This window comes from Puma concolor, chromosome A2 (genome assembly GCF_028749965.1).
Source record: "Puma concolor isolate L17-30 chromosome A2, mPumCon1.1.hap2, whole genome shotgun sequence".
NCBI lineage: Eukaryota > Metazoa > Chordata > Mammalia > Carnivora > Felidae > Puma > Puma concolor.
Genome location: NC_141668.1, coordinates 119,996,335 through 120,012,472, shown reverse-complemented (window position 1 = coordinate 120,012,472; position 16,138 = coordinate 119,996,335). Strand labels below are relative to the sequence as shown.

General features: G+C 41.4%; 1 protein-coding gene and 1 long non-coding RNA gene across 14 annotated transcripts in view; one reads left to right on the top strand and one right to left on the bottom strand.

The window, feature by feature from the left end:
- Window positions 1-328: 328 nt before the first annotated feature.
- LOC147583484 (uncharacterized) lies at window positions 329-8,683 on the bottom strand. Of its 2 annotated transcripts, none has more exons than XR_015248261.1 (2): window positions 3,804-8,683; window positions 329-2,335 (listed from the first exon to the last, which is right to left on the bottom strand). It is a non-coding gene; the product is annotated as an uncharacterized LOC147583484 (long non-coding RNA). The 2 variants fall into 2 exon arrangements; XR_015248262.1 differs by having other exon boundaries at window positions 3,905-8,683.
- A 227-nt stretch (window positions 8,684-8,910) lies between these two features.
- Window positions 8,911-16,138, top strand: part of SETD5 (SET domain containing 5) — a 79,813-nt gene continuing 72,585 nt past the window's right edge. For 4 of the 12 annotated variants that reach the window (XM_086697510.1, XM_086697509.1, XM_086697508.1 and 1 more), the window contains exon 1: window positions 8,911-9,230. The gene's annotated coding sequence lies outside the window, so the exon portion shown is untranslated. The remainder of the gene's footprint in view (window positions 9,231-16,138) is intronic. The other 8 variants (XM_086697519.1, XM_086697517.1, XM_086697515.1 and 5 more) reach the window with 2 other exon arrangements.

Genomic DNA, 16,138 nt, shown 5'->3' with positions numbered 1-16,138 from the left:
GTCTCTCCACCAAATTTTAAGAATGTACATACAGGGCGCCTAGGTGGCTCAGTTGGTTGAGCGTCCGACTTGACTTCAGCTCAGGTCATGATCCTACGGTCATGGGATCCAACCTCCACATGAGCATAGAGCTGGGTTAAGATTCTCTCTAGTGTCCCAACTTCAGCTCAAGTCATGATCTCATGGTTTATGCTGAGCCCTGCATTGGGCTCCTTGTTGTCAGTGCAGAACCAGCTTTGCATCTTCTGTCTCCCTCCCCCTGCCCCTCTGCTGGTGATGGTTCTCTTTCCCAAAAATAAACATTAAAAAAAAAAAAAGATGCACTCTGTATTTTCACAGAAGTAACTTTATTTTCGACAGTGATGCTGTTTTATATTATTGCAACTCATTTACATGTCTGCCTTAATAGAAGGCACTGGATTTTTATCTTCACATTCAATTGGTTGAGATGTTAACTTATTTGCAACTTTTTTTTCTTTTCATGTATTGGTCATTTGGAAATTATGGTTTACTGAGTTACATAAATCTCCCAAGCCCTGGTCCAGTTTATAATATCTACAAATCATATTTATATCACCACTTAGCTCATTAAAAAAAAAAAACCCAAAAGTTCCTTTAATCATTAGGAAGATGAGAAACTCCTGATAGTGGGTAGAAGTTTTCCCAAATTCTAATTTTCACTTCAGAGTTTGAGTTTATCACTGACAAGTGCTGTCAACTGTTTTCTTTGAAAGGTACTTCTTTACACTTAAAAAAAAAAAAAAGTGCCTGCCAGGGGCGCCTGGGTGGCTCAGTTGATTAGGCCTCGGACTTCGGCTCAGGCCACCATCTCAGAGCCTGGAGCCTGTTTCAGATTCTGTGTCTCCCTCTCTCTCTGACCCTCCCCCATTCATACTCTGTCTCTCTGTGTCTCAAAAATAAATAAATGTTAAAAAAATTTTTAAAAATGTCGGCCAGACAGCCAACTCTGACAGTCATTGAAGTAAAAATGCTGTGAAAAGAAAATCACTAATTCAACCTGACCGCTTTTTCGTAAGACAACCACTGTACTTTAAACAAGAAGCTGGAGTCCTATATGCAAACTTTGTATTTCAGTACTCATACTAAGACAGGGAAGGAGGCAAACCATAAGAGACTCTTAAATACTGAGAACAAACTGAGGGTTGATGGGTGGTACGGGAGAGGGGAAAGTGGGTGATGGGCATTGAGGAGGGCACCTATTGGGATGAGCACTGGGTGTTGTATGGAAACCAATTTGACAATAAATTACATATTAAAAAAAAAATAAAGTTCCATACTCAAGGTCCAGGTTTCACAAAATAATTTTACTGTTTTCACAGGAAAACTGAAACTGCCGCCACCCCTTCCCCTTCCAATGCATGGCAGTCAATACTATAGTTTGATGCCACTGCCTTGATTAATGCCGAGATGCAGGCAGCTTGACCAACTTTTGCTTTTTCACTGTTAGTGAAAATATCAGGATAAACCAGAGGATTTTAAAGAGTTGTTAAAGGGATGCCTGGCTGGCTCAGTCGATAGAGGATACAAGTTTTCATCTCAGGGTTTGTGAGCTCGAGCCCCACACTGGTGGGGCTCGTAATAAATAAATAAAATAATATTTTATTATTTATAATAAATAAAATAAATAAAATAATTAAATTACTCAACACTTTAGCTGGTTCAGGACATGCTGGGTTTGTTGCCAAGCTTTGACAGAATAGTCTCTGACTAGCTGATGCAAGACAAATACATGCAAAATAACAAGCCCAGCCATGTTTGTCAGGCTTAAATATACTTCTACAGGCGAGGTATTAACCCAGACTTCAAGTCTGCAACACGGTGTTTAACATGACCATGTACTGTTGAAAAAAATGGCACTGCCGTGATTTTTACTTTTCAACCAGCAGACAATCAGGAATGTCAACTGTGTATATGGCTCTTTGTAAAGTTTCTCAGCTATTGTGCAATGTTTCTCCAGCCCATGTAATACAGTAATTCATCCTTTAAGGTATTTCTGTCACTTTTTTTTAGTTTCTTTGCAGTTGATTCTTCCTATGAGAACTCTGCACTATATTACTGTTTAATCTTTTTTCCATTTTTAGACATAGATGGTGGGTGTGGGTTGAACAAGTAGTCTTACAATTTTTTAAACCCAGTGACCCATTCTTTAAAAAATACAGGGGTGCCTGGGTGACTCAGTTGATTAAGCGTCTGACTCTTGATCTTGGCTCAGGTCATCATCTTGCAGTTCGTGTAGGGCTCTGTGCTGACAGTGTGGAGCCTGCTTGGGATTCTCTTTCCCTCTGTGACACTCCCACACTTGCACACGTGCTCTCTCAAAAAAAAAAAAAAAAAAAAAATATATATATATATGTACATATAATTAGTTTTAGAATAAAGTTACTCTTAAAAAGTTGTATTTAGATATAAAAATTTAGGAGTTTTAAGGAAATATTTAAAACATTGCAGCAACAGAAAGTACTTACATTTATGCTTAGGCAAAACGAAAATTACACGATTTCAAAATAACAATTGCACAATACTGGGGGTTGCTGGGATTGTAGAAGGTATAACCTAAAAACTAATTTCTAGAAATGTAAATATTCACACCCTAAATACACCGCCTTAAGAAATTCTAGATAATTCAATATATATAGCACCCTTTGATTAGTATCAGTGAGGTCATCACACATTGTATAACCCCTGCACACTTGTGAGAATGAGCTAAAAAGGTAAATAACATCATCTCAGTATTAGGAAAGTTTTGACCCTGAAGGCCTCTTTACGCAACAAGGACACAGCCAGAAAAAAGCACTGTCCTGTCCTCAAGGAGCAATCTAAAAAGGTGGGGGAAAACTTGAGTCACACAATTAGTAACTTAATTATAATGGTCAGAAGTGCTGTGACAACATTCAAGTGAGAGAACCAATGTAGCAGAGCTGAGGGCACCAAGGTAGGCTTCCTTAAGAAGTGTGCTGAGACAGTTCTCAGCAATTGACATGGTCAGTTATTGAGTCCTTTCGCTTCTTTCCATTTTGATTGCCATCACTCTACCCCAAATCACCCCATACCTCATGTCTGAACTACTGTAAAAGAACTTCAAATTTCTCCATCCCTGGAACCCATCTGGTATCCTGTAGTCAGATTAATTTCCTAAAAGACTGTTTCCAATAGAGAAAGGTAGTTGAATCTAGAATCCCTGGCCCTTAACAGATTAAGGTTTTTCAACCTCAAGGAGTTCTAGTTTTCTACTCTGGAAGATGGGATTTTATGTATGAGGACCACACTAAATACACTGGCAGTTTAGCACACTATGTGTTACAGAAGTGGCATTCCATGATTATTCATTTCTTCTAACCCAACTATTTACGTTAGCCTTTGCCTATAGCAGGCACTAGAACCATGTTGTCATTATTTATTATAGTAAATAGTTTGGGAAGAGATTTTTAACCAAAGGTCAGGAAAAAGAAGAAAGGTTATGAAGAATGTTGACTGACTTGATCAGAATCCATACCCTAGAGGTGGGGTTAGGTTAGTTGGCTAGTAAAATAATCAATTCTATAAACATAATCTGAAAATATGTTACTGCTGTCAACAGGAAGATCCAATATTAAACATGTTTAAAAAAAACCCAAAAACTAAAAAACAGGATGACTAAGTGCCAGGGCAAATTGGTAAAAATCGGTGTTAACTGTGAACTCTAGGCAAAAACCTGGAAAGCAAGATTATTAAATGTAATCATGACTATGAGATGCAATCAAAGAGGCAGAAATAGCCTCTGTAATCACCAAGAAGGTATATACCATGATATCAGGATACTCAGGTTCAACCCTGGCTTGGATAAAATAAACCTCAATGTTTAATTCCATGCTACTAACAGCTCTCTAATAATCCAGTTTCTTACCCACTCCATCAAGAATGGGGAGTCATGGATAAAGAAAAAAAAGTCTTCTGAAATATGTCCTCCAGCATAAAGTAGTATGCCAGTAGGTAAAATAACAAAAAATTCCCAGCCTGCCAAAGTGCTCTACATAAGATTGGCCTAAAAATAGTCAAAGTAGTCTTATCCTTGTGATGCTGATCCCTATCAAATTCTGGATTAAGAGTTGCAAAGCATAATGATACCAAACCTCCTCTTTGCATAAAAAATACATGGCAGGAACATTATGTGGCTCAAATTTTGCCAATCTAAAAAAATGTAAAAAGCCTTTACAAAACCTTCAACTTTCTCAAAGTAAGAAGTGTTCAATATACTTTTGTCCTAGAAGCGTAAGAAACAATATGGCTTGGGGTCATATAGGGTGGCTCAGTCGGTTGAGCATCCAACTCTTGATTTTGGCTCAGGTGGTGATCCCAGGGTTGTGGGATCAAGCCCCAAGCCCTGCATCAGGCTTCGTGCTGAAAGTGGAGCCTAAGATTCTCTCTCTTCCTCTGCCCCTCTCTCCTGATCACATGCTCTGTAAAAAAACAAAAACAAAAAACACAGAACATGGCTCTATTACAAAAGGAGATAGATAGCTGGTTTATTAAAAAATAAAGCCAAAGGAAGTGAAGCACAGGAAGAGGATAAGTGCAATGGTTTATACAGGAAACCCAAGGAAGAGCTCAACAGTGGACAGATGCATTCAGAGACCATGATGCAGTAGTCTCTTCTATAAATAGAATGAGACTTGGGTTAAGTATGACCCTAAAATTTCTCCATAAAAGGAGACATGTGTCTGTGTTTTGTAGACTTTGCTATTATTTGAAAACCAATTTCACATATAAATTAATAAAACCAACATTTATTAAGTACCCAGCTCTGTGTTCAGGCATTGGGGAATCAAAAATAAGTCCCTGAGGAATGCACTTAGTGGGAAAACAGACAAGAAAGGCAATACTATGGTTTTTTAAAAATGTATTTGGAATATTTAGTATCTGTTTTACAAAAAAAAACAATCTGACCTGCAAGTTTCCAAAATTTATTAAACATCAGTACTCATTGTCTCAACATGTTTTCCATTCATTCAGTTTTTTGAAAGGGAAAAAAAAGTTGAGGGAAAAAATTACAAAGTAAAGAACACACAAAATATTAGAGGTCTCTCTGAAACTGTAACCATTTTTGTCAGATATATAGGTGTACTATAGCCCAGGGGCTGTATTTCCAGTGTGGTCCCTGAGTCCCCAATATCAGAAGCAAATAAGGAACTTGATACAGAATTCCAGTGCCTCCCACCCCTCTGCCTTAACTGGATTCAGAATCTTTGGGTTGGGACTGGAAGTCTGCACTAAACAGTAACTGGTGTGCACTGACCGGTTTTAAGATTCCCATCCTAAGGGTCTTATAAGTGTAAGAAATTTTAAGTAAAAAAATTGTCATTTACAACATGTTATATTAGCAGATAAATCAAATATTTTGGTGTTAGGATATATCTATTAATTTACACTTTATCAGGATGAAACTTGCATATGACAGGCATATGACACTTAGGCCCTGGCCTCCTCTGATGAAGTTTCTCCAAAAACGAAACCTTATAGGACTGAAATTTAGGCCTGGTTTCATTGGCATTAGATATAGTCCCTATTCCTAGCTAAACTTCTGTTAATGAAATCCCACTTTCCTAAAATTCATTACACATTGGTTTTTGAAATCCAAACTAGTCAACGCCTGCTTTGCTTTCTCAACATACTGTTCTCCAAGGCAGGTTTAAAGTAACGGCTTGTTGAATTTGGCTCTCAGCTAAGTACAGCTAAAGTATACAGATAAAGGTAAAACAAGCAGGGAAGATAAAAATAAACTAAATAGGCCAACTTTTGCTTCCTTAGTGCTCAGCATGAAGAGAAAGTTATCAACATTCACATTAAGTATTCAGCAACCCACAACACAAGTTTGTGGCTACAGCTACAATTTATACTGTGGCAATTTAAATTACATAAAGTTGAAAATTCAGTTCTTTAGTCACACTAGCCACATTTCCAGTGCAACAGTAATATAGAGTTAGTGGCTACTACATTGGTTGGCAAAAAGGCAGAACATTCCCATCCCTGCAGAAGATTCTATTGGACAGTACTAATCTAGAGCACTAGCAAGCTTACAAAACTATTCAGAGATCAATAACCTATCAAACCTTATAAAGACATCTACATGTCACCCATTCCATTCTTCTTAGGATTGGCAAGGCATCAAGGCACATTCTAGCAGCTTAGTGGTACAAGACTCAACAAGAACCTGTGCCCTCAAGAAGCTCTGAATAGTTAAGAGAATTTAAACAAGCAATAACAACCTGAGAAATGCTGATTCAACCTGCTGAGATCTGGAGAAAAGCACTGCTAACCTTTCTTTAGAAGTGTTTGGCTTATAGGATGATAGATCACAGAAGTCAAGATCATAGGGGAGAGGGTATTTGAAAAGTAAGGAGCGCCGAGGGCACTGTTCCAGAAGGAACCAGCCTACAAAGAGGTATGACAACGTCACTATGATCTGGGTAAATGATCAGTCCAGAATGACTCGAGAGGTCTATGTAGAAAACTGTAGCAAATGAAAAAGTTGTTGAGAAAAGCCAATTGAGGGACCTTGTACATCGCGTTCATGTTGATGAATTCATAATTCATCCTGTGAGTAGTTAGAAGCCAGTTAAGAGTTGCATCAGTCATTATTGGCTCTACCTCTATGTTAGGACAATTGTCCCAACAACACAGAAGATGCTACCGGGAGGCAGAGACACCAGTTTGGAAGCTATCAACATTAAGGCAATCAAGCCCAGTTACTACCTGATGAGAAAAGAAATAAAGATGGATTAAGAGACACTCAAAGGAGGTAAAAGGGAGATATTGCTGAACCTCATATCCAATTCTCAGTAAGGCAGTAGTCAAGGTCATCTGGACTGTGAAGAGGATCAAGGAGTAGAATCCTAGTTGAGGACAAAGATAAAATGTAAAACAAGGTAAACATTCCAGAAAATCCATAAAGGAGGAATAAATGATTTGCTGGGTAAGAGTGAGGCCTCTGCTCAAACTGTGTAGCCTTAATTGGTGGTACATCCAATCTGTCTGGTTTCACAACTCACCTGGCTGCAAAAAACAGGACAGGAGAAAGCCAATGTTATGTCTGGGGGGCTGAAAGAGCAAGTACAACAAATGCAAAATAGTCTCAAAGTAGGAGTGTGAATTGCTAAGATCCTCAACCCTAGGGATGCAAGGGAAGGGGTCTTAAATATGTAAGATTACTATTTAATCTGAAACGCTCTATTTCGGTGGTGTAAGCAAGGCCTTCAAAGGGGGTAAAAACCTCTGATGGTCAGGCCTTTAATCTATCTCCTTTTATCTACAGGAAAAATACTACAAAAAGGATCTTGAAGTTGTTAATAACACGCAGTTTTGCTGCATAAAATCAGCCCAAGGTGAACGCCTGGACTCCCATTCCCTCCTCCACCCCTATTATAATTACTTTGTGACACAAACTCAAGTCTGTGGGAAGAGAGAAATCTTACACCTGCTCAATCTCCCTGCAGGACAACGCCCAGGCACCAGGTTAAGCCTGGGCAAGAGTCCCGCCCACAATCGAGAAGCAGCGACTTGACATGGAGGCTATGACGAGATCGCGGGGGAGGGAGGGATTCTTCTAGGCCCAGGGCGGTCCTTAGGAGACAGGAGGCAGCAAAGAACTCCCATAAAGGTATTGCAGCACTCCCCTCCCCCTACCGAGAAGGGTGCGGCCTTCACTCCGCCTCCTTCACTGCAGATCCCTTAGGATTGCAGCTCGCGCGGATTTTTGGAGAACACGCACCTCCCTCCCACAAACCAGCAAGACTGACCCCCGCTCCTTTCCCCCACCCCCGCGAGTCCGAGAGCAGATCCGGCTTGTCTCGTCCTTAAGGTGGCAGGCGCCCGGGGCGGAGCCGCGGTCGCCGCCACCCAGAAGCCTCAACCCAGCAGCCCGCCTCCGCCTCCAGCGCGCGCTTCCTGCCACGTTGCGCAGGGGCGCAGAGCCAGACACTGCGGTGCTGGGCCTTGGGAAGGACCGTACCAACGACCGCCTCCCCCCCACCCCTACCGAACCGCTCAGTGGTTTCGCTCATTTGGGACCCGAGCCAATGGCAAGGGGCCGTTCCCCGGGCTTCAGTAACCAATCAGATGCCGAAGCCTAGCAGGCGGCGGGTAAACCGACTCCTTCCAAGGAAGGGGCGGGTGGCCAGACGCCCGCGCGGGAGGCACTTTCCCTGACACCCCCCCGCCCCCCACCGCGGGAGGTCGACCGCGCCCGCTCCTCCAGCCCTCTCCCCACCCCAACTACCTACCCATCCCACCCAGGCAACAACGCGAGAGTCCCCAAGCGGCTGCGCACTCTCGAGGCTGTAACTGACAGGCGCTTTACTCCAACCAAAACACGCCATTTGTGTTTTCACACACGGCGGGAGGAAAAGCGGCCAATCAGTGACAAGAGGTGAGCCGGAAACGCTCCTCCCTCTGCAGGAGCAATGGCTCCATCCGGATTCGAGCCTTTTCCGCTCTTCTCCCTCCCCCTCCGGTTGCCGCAGGGCGGGCCGCACTCCTGCCTGCCTCTGACCACCTCTTTCCCTTCCAGCTTAACAAACGTTATATTCCCGACTTCCCGAGGGGGAAGGCAAACCCCATCTATCGGCCAGACCGCCTCAGCCACCCATCTCCCCCAATCCACCGGACCCCCCCTCCCACCAGAGTCCCGCTCCCCTACCTAGCCGAGGCTCTCTGAGGAGCCGGAGCCCCAGAGCACAGCCTCTTCTCTAGGCGGCCCCGGCGGCTTCCGCTGATTGGCGGCGAGCTGGCCAATGGATGCGGGGCGGTGGGCGGAGAGGCCAATGGCGCGGCGGGAGGGGGCGTGTCCCGGGTGCCCCTGGCGCCGGCGCTGGGAATCCCCGTGCGGTCAGTGGCGTTTCCGCTCGGGCAGCGGGCTGAGTGAGCTGCCGCCGCCGCCGCCGCCGCCGCCGGGGGAGGGGCGGCCGCCGCCCGCCTGCGCTGAGAGACTCACGCAGCCCCAGTCCCGCCAGTCCGCCAACACTGTAGTGCCGGCCCCCCCTCCTTCCCTGGCCCTTCCCCCTCCCCGCCTTTGGCTTGCTCCGCCTTTCTGCCCCCCACCCCCACTTCACGGGCACGGGCCATTCCCGGCCAGGAAACGCCGTGGCGCCGCGTTGGGCCTAACTCGAGTCCTGCTGCCTCCCGGGAGTGCTGTGCGCCGCAGCCCGGGCCCAGGCCCCGGCAGCGCCTGGGACAAGGTAAGGGTCCGACAGAAAAGAGAGACCTACCCTCACGACCGGGCCCTGGGGGAGGGAAGGGTCACCTCCTCCGTCTCCCCGCGCTCGCTTTCGGGACGTGGGCCTGGCCCTCCCCAGGTTCTTAGTAGGAGGATGCTGCCCCTTCTCATCCCTCTCGCCGCCCCACACATACCGTTGCACCCTTCTTTCTCAGAGGTAGAGTCCCCCTCCGTAATCTAGTCGACCCCACTACCCTTTTCATGCCTTTCCTGGGTCAGGACGCTTCCCCTCCCCCACGCCTCTTCACCCCTTTTCCTGGGAACTGCCTACTCCACGTTTACCTTTTACTTAAGGATAGGCCTCTCCCTGCCTTCTTCTAAAAATGCACAGGCATACTTTTTTTTTCTCTCTTCCCTAACCCCCGCCCCCACCCCCTTTCGCGCGGCCTTGTGACAACTCTGATCTCTGGGGGAGGGGGAGCCTTAATCCCCCCCTCCGTAATGTTCCTGGACGCCTTCACTATCGTTCTCGTGTCCCCATCTCAGATGATTGCTTCTTTTCCCACACTAAAGACGTTACCTTCGCCACCCCCACTTCACATTCTTGGGCTCTCAGTGGCGTATGCCCCAGTATCTGAGATAGCCTCGTTGAATTTGTAGGGTTCAGGCTTGGAGTTGAGCCAGATTGTGTCGTTTTTCCTGCCTTGGGCGTGGAGAGCGATCATTTGAGAACGTCTTGAAAAGCAGAAAAATTCCCCTTTATGAATTCCCTTTACCTCTGCGTGGAAGCCAGTGATGTGAGGTGAATGGTGGTGAGAAAAAGCCCTGGTTTTTTAAGTAGGTGAATCGCGTGAGAGGGAAAGTTGAACTGTTGGGAAAGCCCCTTCTATGCTAATTTATTCTATAGGGCGCCTTTGCTCGTCTCACTTCTTAGGAATAACTGGTCTTTCCCTTGGATACTGATGCTGCAGCCAGCTCTGCTGGTCTGGGTCAGGGGTGCGTGTATGACCTGCGTTTTCTGCTTTCTCATGTTACTTGTGCAATGTGTTCACCAGTAACTCATTTCTTACCCAGAGCTCAGGGTTCCATTGGGCTTTGTCTGTACTTTAGTTCATTTCTCCAATTTACCCCGTGGTCATGGTGCTGAAAGAATCCCCAGGTTCTCTGCTAATTTCCTTTATAATTTGACTAGGCAAGTTGCTTTTAAATGACATATTTGTGATCAAGGTCATATTTACATTATTTTGTTGGGCAGATGTTGCAAGGCTATACTTTTGATTTGGGAGGATCCACTTGAGTGTTGAGAGATTTTTCAGGAGAATGTGTATCTCCAATTTGGGAAAATTTCTTGGTGGTTAATTTTATGTTATTGATGTTTTTAGGTCACTCAGAGAAAAGTTGTAAGTGGTAATTTTAGATGTGTGGAATCTGAGCTAGGACTAAAGCAAGAATATTCACATAATCAGAGGTTTTTGGGCCTCTTGGAAGACACAGGACAATTTTTTTTATATTGGATTTCTTCCAGTTTTCTCAAGAGGATCATTAGTTTTCTTCTCTAGCCCAAAATTCTGGCCCGTTATGGGATTAGAGTCTTTAAGGGTTACTCTGTCATTATGTATAGAAAAATGAATTATGCCCTCCGATAGGACAAGACACAAGGCTCTACCTCTAGCTGCAAATTTAAATTTGACTATAAAGAGTGAAAATTGACCTTTTAAAGATGAAAAGTTAATCTTCATTCCTAGATTGCTGGCTTAATTTAAAAATAGATATTTAGAATTTATTTGGTAAATTTTGATTTTTTTAAATAAAAAGGTCTTAGTTTAAAAGGGTGACTTTAGGACTGTTTGTTTCTAAAAGCATAATTCCAGCCCTTCTGGCATGGAGCACTGGTCCAAAAAAAAGAAAAAAGAGTGTGTAAGGAGTGGGGGTGGGGTGAGGAGAAGGTTGTTCCTTTGGGTTGGATCACAGGGGTGAGTATACAAGGCAGCAGCAGCTGCTGGCTCTGGAGCTCTGGTTGCTACGTGAGAAGCTTGAGTAGTGCTGGCTGCTGTCTCCAGGGAAGGACAGCAGTGCAGCGTCCATTAATGCTGTTGGCTGCAGGGAGCTGCACTTAGGCGATGGCTGTTTCAGGACTAAGAAGAAACCTTGCTTTCCTGGGAATTTTCACTGCTGAGCTGGTTTGCATTTTATTGGTGGGGAGATGAGAGTTAGCAATTCATAACCTTTTACCCATTTATGGATATCAGCATCTGGAAACTGGATCATAGTTAAAGATCCTTCTTATTTTTGTTTTTTTGTGGGGTTTTTTTTGTTGTTGTTTGTCAGATTTTTGGTGTTTATCTGGGGATTTGTGCTTGCATAGGTCTGAAAGTTCTATTAGTTTTAATTTTTGAATCCCTTTATAACCAAAGTTAATAAGAATTTAAGGATCTTTCTGAGAACCAGAATGGGGAAAATCAGTTCTTTTTTCTGCAACTGACATGTTTCCTCCATCTCTTTAATTACTGAATTTTGATATTTTATTGTTTGTATGTTTCCTTCCTTCCCTCAAGTTGTTAGGCCACATTTACCTCATTAAATAGATGTTTTGCTAAACATATTACTACATTTGGAATTGTAAACTCTAAGAAGAACTACTCTTTTTGGAATGATTTCTAAATATAAATTTCAGAAGTATTTTCTTAATTTCTGTATTAGTGTAGACTTCTCCAGATTAGATTATTTCTTTGGCGTTTGACCTAAAATATTGATTCATTATATATATGTTGGATATAGTCTTCTAAGATCACAAGGATGTTTGTTTGGCCATGATCCATCTGAAATAAAGGATGTACCAGAAGGAATATTTAGAAATCGAGTAAGTCTAGAGTACAGGATACCTGAGAAGATAGCCTCTGAGCCCCTTATGTGGTCTCTCCCTCCACAGCTCCTGCACATTAGGCAGATCTCTGATTAGGCAGAACAGTTTGTTGAGTATAGAAGTACTTGAAGGAGAACCATCACTCAGATATACCACCACTCATACAGTATTTAACAGATACCCATGTGTTTTCTTCCCCCACACCCCCAAGACTCTTGCCTCCTATTTTTTTTCCCTTAGAATTTTGATATTTTCAGTCTCGTGTTCATGTACTTAAATCCCACAGTCATCTATAATGTGTAATATGACTCTGGCATTTGTGGCAGGGAATTAAAAAGAATGGAAATGAATTTTGTCATTCACAAATGTGGCTTGCATTGTCTCTCAATGATACAAACAGACTAATGAAACAGAACCTTAATGAATAATATTTTAGGTGGTTCTATTTTTATTAGTATCACATATAAAAGATCCCATATCAAATAAAGATGGTTTCACTCATACTGGTTGTTTAACATAGCTTAGATATAAATATGTCTTTTAGTTTACATAGTATGAAAGTTACCTTGTAAAATAATTGCTTTTTCAGTTGTATATCCTATTGTTTAGAACCCTTTGTGGTCTTGATGTAATCATTTTCTGGAAGATCATAGAAACCCTTTTCATAGGATTTATTTAACCAGTATGCTTGAGAATTTTTATATCTTCCACTCTTTTGTGTCTGGGATCTTACATCCTTTCTGAACTTGTTCTGGCCTTTCTGGGGGAGAGTTGCCATTTCATTTTTTTTATTTTCGATGGGAAAATAATATAGTGCAAAATGGAGATATGTAGACAACCACTTTTACTTTATCCTCTTTGTATTGAAATAACTTATGAAACGAGACAGTAGTTAACAAGTCGTAAATTGGATGCATCTTATTATTGAAAATTGGATTATGATCTAGAATAAAATTTTCTTCTAACTTCTGGTTCAGCTCTGGTGATTTGTCAATTTAATTTGAAACTAGAAGGCCTAGTAGTGAATTTGATTTATAAAAATTGTTTCAGGTGTTGGAAACGAAAACTTCTTGATAGGAATATTTTCTTTATGACAAACAAAACTCACTCTGAACTCTGTAAAATCTGTGAGATAATGTATATTTAGTAATACAGCTGGTGGTTGTTTGTAATTTGGTTAAAAACATCTTTTCAGAGGCACTCCGTAGAAAGTAAGTGTAATGCATCTGTGATAGACAAGGATTGTTACCATTCCTTACTGTGAAAAATTCCAAAATATGTAGTGAAATGACATTTTTAACCTTTCACTTGCTTCAGTGATTGATTTCTCTTCTGGTGAAGATTCAGAGAAATTGATGAAAGATGGAATACCATTTCTTTCATTTATCAATACATATTTTGTTAAGTCATTTAGTCTTATGAAAAGTGTCCTATTTTATATTCAGTTCTATAAATGTTACCCAGGAATGGTGTGTGTGTGTTGGGGGGTTGCTGTTAGAAAGCATCACTTTAGAAAAAGCTTTTAACACTTTATAAAGGAAACCATGAGAGATAATAAAGAAACAATGACGCTAAATCTCAGCCTACTGTATAGGAGCCTTCACTGAACAAGGAATTTGTAATCCTATCCTGTCTCACTCAGTTTTTCCATCATATTGATTTTGTTTGTTGAATACCGCAGGGAAAGATGTAAGGGTCACATTAAGTATATTTGGTATAAATACAGGAAAAAAGGAATTTTCTGCTTATTGGAATAATATCTTTGTATTTTTAAACACTAAGCTTATTGGTCAGTTTTGCCTTATGTACATGAGTGTTGGTTTGGTCTGACTGCTTTCTCTTCTGAGCTTTTCTGTCTTCCTTGTAGTCTGAGAATTCTCAGAGTTTTGATGGCAAATTGAAGTAGTAAGAATTATTTCCTTACCTATGTTAGTTATGTACACCCAGAGCAGGGGATACACCTTGGCCTATGTTATGAATCATAAAATAAGCAGTGGATATGGGAATTTGTAAGAATTTGTTTCTATCTGGGGGTTCAAGTTTTTGATGTGCTACGTAATTGAGGGAAAATGCCGTATTCCTTGCTGCTCTGTTTGAAAAATAGATGGAAGCATGGGAGGAGCCTCAGACTTCTGCAGCAGGATTTGGTCTGAGTAGAAAAGGAAGATTTTTGTTTCAAATTGCCAGCTGCTTATGTCAGACTGACTCCCTTATTATGCTTTTAGCTGGCCTGTCAATATGGCCAAACAGCTAGATAAGTGCGGGGCAGGACAAAGGGCTCTTTGCACAGCGGGGAGGCAGTGTTGGTGGGGGAGGGGTAGGAGGTAGGAAAGGCAGGAGGAGGAGGAGGTTCTTTTCCCGGGGAGATTATTCAGTTTGGCATACAGTTAAAGAAATCATTTATAGTTCCCACTCGAGCATTGAATTTGTGCCAACTATATACTCTTAACCCCAAATTTAGTTTATCCCTGAATATCAGGTAGCGATTCATCCCCTCCTCCTAGGAAAAATAAAAAAACTAAAGCTTTGTATAGGTTAAAAGAAAATAAATCCCATGCCCACCACCCTTCTAAATACAAGTCACCTCCTGAGGAGACTGGTTCTAGAGCATCTGACAGCAGAATTTTCATTAAGAAATGGAAAAGAATATTTTATCTGTATGAAACTTCTTTATTTCAGTACACATACTGTCCTTATGTAGATTGGGATTAGGCCACAATAGGTAGAATAATTTGTTGTGCTTTGTGAAATAGTTGCATAGTGTTAGCTCCAATTTCATTTCATTTAAGATTTTTTTTTTTTTTTTTTAAGTAATCTCTACATCCAGCGTCTGACCCAGTATGGGACTCGAACTCACAACCCTGAGATCAGGAGTCCCATGTTCTACCTACTAAGCCAGCCAGGTCCCTCTGTTAGCTCCATTTTTAGATCAGTAATATGGAGCCCCCCCAGCCTTCATGTGTTGGATTGCCATCATATAAAATGCAAACTGAAGAAAGGCTACTTGTCTCATCCCTACGTCCTAGAGAACCAGATATTCCCTGGAGATTACTTCCTCCCCACCCACCCTCTTTTAGGTTAGGCACAACCTAGTTTGATACATTTGTGCTCAGCTCCCAGCACAATGTGGGGTGGTTGCATTCAGCTTATTAAAATCAATATGAATCACGGAGTTGGAAGAAATCTGTCATCTGGCCCTTTAAGCAAAATCACAATGAAATATTTCAAAGTTTGGGCCCCTTTGAAGTTTTCATTAAAATATTAAACCAGTCAGTATCCTGAGAAGTATTTTTAGTTACTTTTAAAATAAATGTCAAACAAACAATACATCTAGTTCTTTAAAAAAAAAAGTATATATTAAAGAATTGCATTCATATACAAATTAGATAAGCAATTATTTGGATTACAAAAGGATTCTTCTTTTATAAAGAGTATATGCTGAGATTCTTTTAAATGCTTAATATAATTTAAGAGAATTTGATTTTTGGAAATAATTGGTTGGAACCCAGTTTTCCAAGGGTACATCTGTTAACTTGAATTGAGATACTACCTGTTTTGCAGTATTACTAAACTAGCTTTAAAGTGTTGCCTTCTAGCCAGACTGCAGGAGACAGTAAAGGGAACTGGAAGCTAATTTTTGCTCATGGTTTTTAGACCTTGTGGCTATTAGCAAAGAAGAAACATTTTAACTTAATCGAATAAGTAGAAAAAATGGCCGTTAGTGCACATTCTAATATTGAACAAATCTGACCAAGTTTTGTGTCATTTTCCTCTGTAAAAAAAAAAGTGGTGTTACTTAATTTTATATTTTTATGTGTAATGGGTTTTTACAATAATGATATAATATTTTGATCTGAAAAGGGAAATTTGAGTGACTATCATTTCCTTTAGGTTTTTTTTATTAGTGAACTAGCAACATTAATATGAAGTTTAGTAAGCTATGTTTTACGTATTATAAAAATTTAGGGTAGTCATTTCTTCTCTTTGTAATTCACTCACATGGATTATTTCTATAGATTTGTGTGACTAAAATAGAAGCCATCTAGTTCAAACATTGGCCTCCATTC